The 7,325-nt window shown below is 46.6% G+C and overlaps 1 non-coding gene across 1 annotated transcript; it reads right to left on the reverse strand.

The window, feature by feature from the left end:
- Nucleotides 272-343, reverse strand: TRNAE-UUC. Its single transcript has one exon. It is a non-coding gene; the product is annotated as a tRNA-Glu (tRNA).

The following is a 7,325-nucleotide window of genomic DNA, read 5'->3' on the forward strand; positions in this document are numbered from 1 at the left end:
AAGAGCTGGCTGACCATAAAGGGCGATGCATGTGGGGAATTGCTTTATCTCCCCTTTCCTTATTCTGCTGGACTATGGGGCAGGTCACGGCTCCATAGAGGATGAAGACAGCACATCCCAGCTGCCCTTTGACCCCCATACCTTCTTCTATGGTAACATAACAGAGTGTCGAGGTCATGGCCTTGGGAATCAGGAGAGTGTGGGTTCACACTTGGCTCTGCTAAATCTGTAAATCTTTTTTGGCTGTGCTGCGCAGCTGGTAGGATCTTAGTTCCCTGATCAGGGATTGAACCTGGGCCCCAGCAGTGAAAGCGCTGAGTCCTAACCATTGGGCCACCAGGGAATTCCTGAGCCTGTTTCTTCATCTGTAAAATGGGAATAAGTTTTTTCTTCTTTCCCTTCTTTCTCAGTTGGGTTGCTGAGAAGTGAATGAGGTATAGTAGGAAATCTCATGCCATAGCTTAGTGTACCGTGTTTAGTGGTAAAGCCTGGATGACGACGATGGAAACACCTGAGGTTTTTGCCTTGAGGACAACTTCAAAAGGCAACTTGAGAGGGAGAAGGCCATTAACATTCACTCACGTAGTAGAACAAGGGTCGAATGAGACACCTGATCCCCAGCAAGACCATGTAGGGTTGAGAGGGGAGACAGACAAGCTGTCTGTCTTCCAAGGATGGAAACCATTTTGGACCAGAATGTTTGTGGCTGGTCCTGGGATTCATTTGGAATCTATATGTCCTTTGCTTCTTGGAAGGCTTTGAGGTACCAGGGTCACTACTGACCTCTAGGACTTTTATGAGGCTCAACCAATTCGATGGACAGATTGGCGTTGAGTAAACCACAGAATACTGTCCTCACGACGATCACAGATGCTCCCAGGAAGCTTGCAGGACATTCCACGCCAAGGATCCAATGACAGGGTCTTGCTTTAAATCCCAGAAAACACTGTGTTAATATTAGAGACAATTTCTCAGCTGAGTTTCCTCTCTTGTGCGTAAATTTCTGGTGCAGCCATCACTTATCTGCACTGAGACTGTGGGCAGAGGACTGGAAAACACAGTCATCTGAGGCACTGAGTCACCTGATTCTGAGCTCCAGCTCCTGAAGGTCACCTGACCTCGGTCTCCTCAACTGAAAAGTAGCAGCTCTCTGTATAGACGACCTGCAGACACTCAGTAGGTGCTCAGTAAACGTGCCCTTTCTAGAGCTTCTGTGCCTGTAGGAGGTAGAAGCATGTGAATCTCAAGGGCAAGCTCTCAGTTAGGGCAGCCAGGAAAAAAAATACAGGCAGCCCAGTTAAGTATGCTCTGTGTAATATTGGTGGCCCAGTGGTAAAGAATCCGCCTGCCAATGCAGGAGACACAGGAGATGTGGGTTCGATCCCCGGGTCGGGAAGATCCTCTGGAGAAGGAGATGGCACCCCACTCCAGTCTTCTTGCCTGGAAGATCCCATGGATAGAGGAGCCTGGAGGGTTATAGTTCATGGGGTTGCAAAGAGTCAGACACGACCTAGCATACAGCCACTCAGATATAATACTGGGTACACGCTTAAGCTAAAAAGGAATTTTTTATTTATCTGAAATTCAAACTCAACTGGGTGTCTGTTTTCCGCCCCCCGCCCACCCCGCTAAGTCTGGAAACTGTCATCCAAGGCAAAACTAATCTTCAAGATGGAGAAGACTCTGGCCTTACTTTCTGAGCCAGGATATCTGCACTTTGACAGAAGGCTCTGGCAGGACACTCTCAAGGGGAACTTCCAGAGGGAGGGGTGGTGGTCAGGCAGGTTTTACTTTGTCTGTGGGCTTTCTGGTTGCAAGAGGAGCCCAGGGTCCCCCAGGAAATTCTCCTGCGGAGGCCTTGGGAGTGAGACAAAGCAGACAGGAGGCAGGAGGAGGAAGGGCGTGCAGGTGGAAGGAGTGAGGACAAAGGTGAGTGCCCTTGGGCAGGAAGTGCTGAAAGGGAGAAGGAGGGAGGCCTGGGCAGGGCGCCAGCCTGGGAGACTCCCGGGCCCACTTCCCTGGGCGCGCCTTTCCAGCCCCTGATGCAAGGCAGCCGGGCCATTATTTGGGGAAAAGACCAGCTAACCAGATAGGACAGCAAACCAGGGATTTATGTGGTGTGGGAACAGCTCGGGTTTCCCTCACTGTTTATCCAGCAGTATTTTTTAAAACAGAAATCAGCGCGGGTAACCACAGCTGTGAGTTACTGGCTCTGGCTACAAGGCCCTTGAGGGCTGAGGAGAGTGGAGGGGGTCTCCTCAAAGGTGCTTTGCTCTGCATCGGCTTAGAAGTTGCTAAAGGAATGCGTCCTTCCAGAGCCTGGGGCCAGGTGGGAAGGGCAGCCCTGGGCAGGCTCCAGATCACTCTCTCTCCTTAGGACAAACGCCAGCATCCCTGGGGGAACTGTGACTGTCAAGGCCTGAAGCCTTAGAGACCTCTGGGTCTAGGGGTCATGAACCCTCAAGGGGCCAGGCAAGTAAACACTAGCTAGGGAAGCCAGCTGGGATACCGAGGCTACAATGAGAGACAGAGAGGGCCCAGAGCTGCTTAGCAGTAGTAGTTTAGTTGTTAAGTCATGTCCGACTCTTGCAACCCCATGGACAGAGGAGCCTGCCAGGCTCCTCTGTCCATGGGATTCTCCAGGCAAGAATACTGGAGTGGGTTGCCATTTCCTTCTCCAGGGAAGAGCCGCTTGACACTGGCCAATTTTGCCTTGCAAGAACTTAGTTTTACCAGAACTTTCCATTATTTTTTTTAAAGTCAGGATTCTAAATCTTACAGGTAATTTCTCAGTTTGTATTGATATTTATTTATTTATAAGTGCTTATTTATTTATCTGGCTGCACCAGGTTGTAGTTGTAGTGCGTGGGATATAGTTCCCTGACCAGAGATTGAACCTGGGCCCCCTACATTGGGAGAGAGGAGTCTTAGCCACTGGACCAGGGAAGTCCCTATATTTATTTATTTTTAATGGAAATATAGTTTGATGTACAATATCATGTTAGTTTCAGGTGCACTACATAGTGATTTGACATTTGTATATATTCTGAAATGATCATCATGATGTCTCCATCTAGCCCCATACAAAGTTATTACAGTATTATTGACCATATTCCTTATGCTGTGCATCGTATCCCCATGGCTTAATTATTTTATAATTGGAAGTTTGTAGCTCTTAATCCCCTGTACTTATTTCAAACAAATGGCAAATACCTGTTTGTTCTCTGTACCTATGAGTCTCTTTTCATTTGGTTTTCTTTGTTTTGCTCTTTAGATTCTATTCTGTTTTGTCTTTCTCTGTCTGACTTATTTCACTTAGCATAATACCCTCTAGATCCATCTGCGTTGTCACAAACAATAAGATTTCATTTTTAATGGCTGAGTAATATTGCCGGGAGAAATATCAATAACCTCAGATATGCAGATGACACCACCTTTATGGCAGAAAGTGAAGAGGAACTAAAAAGCTTCTTGATGAAAGTGAAAGAGGAGAGTGGAAAAGTTGGCTTAAAGCTCAACATTCAGAAAACGAAGATCATGGCATCTGGTCCCATCACTTCATGGGAAATAGACGGGGAAACAGTGGAAACAGTGTCAGACTATTTCTTTGGGCTCCAAAATCACTGCAAATGGTGACTGCAGCCATGAAATTGAAAGACGCTTACTCCTTGGAAGAAAAGTTATGACCAACACAGATAGCATATTGAAAAGCAGAGACATTACTTTGCCAACAATGGTCTGTCTAGTCAAGGCTATGGTTTTTCCAGTAGTCACGTGTGGATGTGAGAGTTGGACTGTGGAAAGCTGAGCGCCGAAGAATTGACGCTTTTGAACTGTAGTGTTGGAGAAGACTCTTGAGAGTCCCTTGGACTGCAAGGAGATCCAACCAGTCCATTCTGAAGGAGATCAGCCCTGGGATTTCTTTGGAGGGAATGATGCTGAAGCTGAAACTCCAGTACTTTGGCCACCTCATGCAGAGTTGACTCATTGGAAAAGATTCTGACGCTGGGAGGGATTGGGGGCAGGAGAAGAAGGGGATGACAGAGGATGAGATGGCTGGATGGCATCACAGACTCGATGGACGTGAGTCTGAGTGAACTCCGGGAGTTGGTGATGGACAGGGAGGTCTGGCGTGCTTCGATTCATGGGGTTGCAAAGAGTCGGACACAACTGAGCGACTGAACTGAACTGAATATTCTCTCTCTGTGTGTATACACACACACACATATATGTGTGTTTTTGTTGTTCTTGTTTAGTCACGAAATTGTATCCAGCTCTTTCCAACCCCATGGACTGTAGCCTGCCAGGCTCCTCTGTCCATGGGATTTCGCAGGCAAGAACACTGGAATGAGTTGCCATTTCCTTCTCCAGGATCTTCCTGACCCAGGGAGTGAACGTGTGTCTCATGCATTGAAAGCAGATTTTTTACCACTGAGCCACCAGGGAAGAGCTATATATATGAATATATTATGTGTGTGTGTATATATATATATATGTTTCGCATCTTTATCCATTCATCTATCAATGGACACTTTGGTTGCTTCCACAGGTTGGCTATCGTAAATAATGCTGCAATGAATAATGGGGTGCATGTATCTTTTTGAATTAGTGTTTTTATTTTCTTCAGGTAGATACCCAGAAGTGAAATTTCTGGATCATATGGCAGTCCTTTTTTTTAATTTTTTGAGGAATCTCCATAATGTTTTCCATAGTGGCTGTTCCTATTTACAATTCCATCAACTGTTCATGAGGGTTCCCTTTTCTCCATACCCTCACCAGCACTTGTTATTTTTTGTCTTCTTGTTGAGAGCCATTCTGACAGGTGTGTGAAGTGAAAGTCGTTCAGTCATGTCCAACTCTTTGGGACCCCATGGACTGTAGCCTGCCAGGCTTCTCTGTTCATGGAATTCTCCAGGCAAGAATACTGGAGTGGGTAGCTGTTTCCTTCTCCAGGGGATCTTCCCAACCCAAGGACTGAACCTAGGTCTCCTGCATTGCAGGCGGATTCTTTACTGTCTGAACCACCAGGGAAGATGGGTGTATAGTGGTTATCTAACTGCGGTTTTGACTTGCATTTCTCTGCTGATTAATGATGTTGAACATCTTCTCATGTGTTTGTGGCCATCTGTATGTCTTCTTTGGGAAAATGTCTATTCAGGTCCTCTTGTCACTTTTGGGAAGGTTGTTCGGTTTTTTTTTTTTTTTTTTTTGATGAGATAGTTAGTTGTAGGATCTCTCAGTTTTTAAACATTGGTGATAAATTTAAAACACTCCTAGTCCAGGAATTCCCTGGCAGTCCAGTGGTTAGGACTCGGCGCTTACACTGCCACGACCCAGGTTCAGTTTCTGGCTGGGGAACTAAGATCCCACAAGCTGAGTGATTCGGTCAAAAAACAAACAAACAAAAAGTCCTGTGGGCACAATTTGATTCTTAAACTGCCAATTTGTAATCTCTGGTCTCCTCCAAGTCTGCCTGCTCTCCATTTTACAGATGATAGAGCTGAGGCTCAGAGAGGCCTAGTGACCTGCCCAGGGCTGCACAGGTCACTGTTGGGAAAACCATGGGTCCAGGAAGCCTGTCTAGTGCTCCTTGCCTAAGATAGCAGATTTGTTGGCTGAGCCCGATGTCTTAACAAGCAATTCTCAAGTGCGTCCCGTGTATCTCTCGTTTGCACAGACATGAGGTTTACCAACACACTCATAACCTACTTGATTCTAGCAATGGCCATGAGGGAGCAGGGCTGGCATTAATCCATTTTCTTTTACAGGTGAGGAAACCGAGGCTGGGAGAGGCTAAATGATTGCAAGGTCAACAGTCTTAGAAAGGGCTGGAGTTTGGGACTCAGTAACCCCTCTATGATTTTTCTACTCCCAAACTCTGTCATATTTGGGAGATTCAGGCTGAGATAGAAAATAAACTCCTAAAAGGGAACAGTAAATGGATGGGATACTTGGGTAAACGGAATATTCTTCATAACTTAAAGTTAATTGAAAATCCATAGGTTATCAATTTTCCAAGCAAGCGAATAAAACAGAAGATATTTCAGAGAGCAATTACACAAGCAAGGTTAAATCTTTCTTTGATGATTCCAAAGGCATTTCAGGGGAACGTAATGCCTTGGGGCATCATTACGAACACCAATAATTACCGTGTAGGGCTGTGAGATGAGTTCTCATCAATTTCCTCCTGGCTATTTGGGGATGTTCTAGAAGACTGCAGCCCATGGTGGTGAGCATGTCTGTGTTCCTGTTGCTCTTTCCTTCTTTGCCCATTTCAGGGCAGCTCTGTGGAAAGAGCAGTGACTCATGAGGGATCTTGCTGCCCTTCACCTATAAAATGGGGATAATACTGACTCCTATACTCACTGTATAGGTCCTACTGAAAGGATCTCAGATCTCACAGCATCAGAGCAGGAAAGCATTTCTGATCATAGGATACAGCAATTTCATTTTACCATGGAGGAGTCTGAGACCCAGAGAGGTTAGCGGCCTTGTCCAAGATCACACAGCCAGGGATGGGGTGTTGGCATCCGGTTTCTCTGCTTCCTCAGTTCAGTTCAGTTCAGTCGCTCAGTCGTGTCCGACTCTTTGCGACCCCATGAACCGCAGTATGAGAGGCCTCCCTGTCCATCACCAGCTCCCGGAGTCCACCCAAACCCATGTCCATTGAGTCGGTGATGCCATCCAACCATCTTATCCTCTGTTGTCCCCTTCTCCTCCTGCCCTCAGTCAGTCAGTCAGTCAGTCATTTCAGTCTCTCCGTCATGTCCGACTCTTTGTGACCCCATGAAGTGCAGAACGCCAGGCCTCCTTGTCCATCACCAACTCCTGGAGTTCACTCAAACTCATGTCCATCGAGTCGGTGATGCCATCCAGCCATCTCATCCTCTGTCGTCCCCTTCTCCTCCTGCCCCCAATCCCTCCCAGCATCAGGGTCTATTCTAATGAGTCAACTCTTCGCATGAGGTAGCCAAAGTATTGGAGTTTCAGCTTTAGCATCACTCCTTCCAATGAACACCCAGGACTGATCTCCTTTAGGATGGACTGACTGGATCTCCTTGCAGTCCAAGGGGCTTTCCCAAATACCACACTGAGGCAGAAAAGACCTATAGGAACTGAAAGATTAATCACACTTGCAAACAAAGACACATGAGGTCTCTTTGGCCACAGAGAGGAAAAGTTCAGATCTCCCCAGCCCAGTTTGGGGAGGCAGTGAACTCCTTAGTTCAGGGCTGGGAGTTACCTAGGCTGGGGAGGTAGCTGAGACATCATCTTGTGAGATTTATGGTTTCATGAATGTTAAAATTTGGTAATTTCAAGTATGT

This window comes from Capra hircus, chromosome 19, assembly GCF_001704415.2.
Source record: "Capra hircus breed San Clemente chromosome 19, ASM170441v1, whole genome shotgun sequence".
Lineage (NCBI taxonomy): Eukaryota > Metazoa > Chordata > Mammalia > Artiodactyla > Bovidae > Capra > Capra hircus.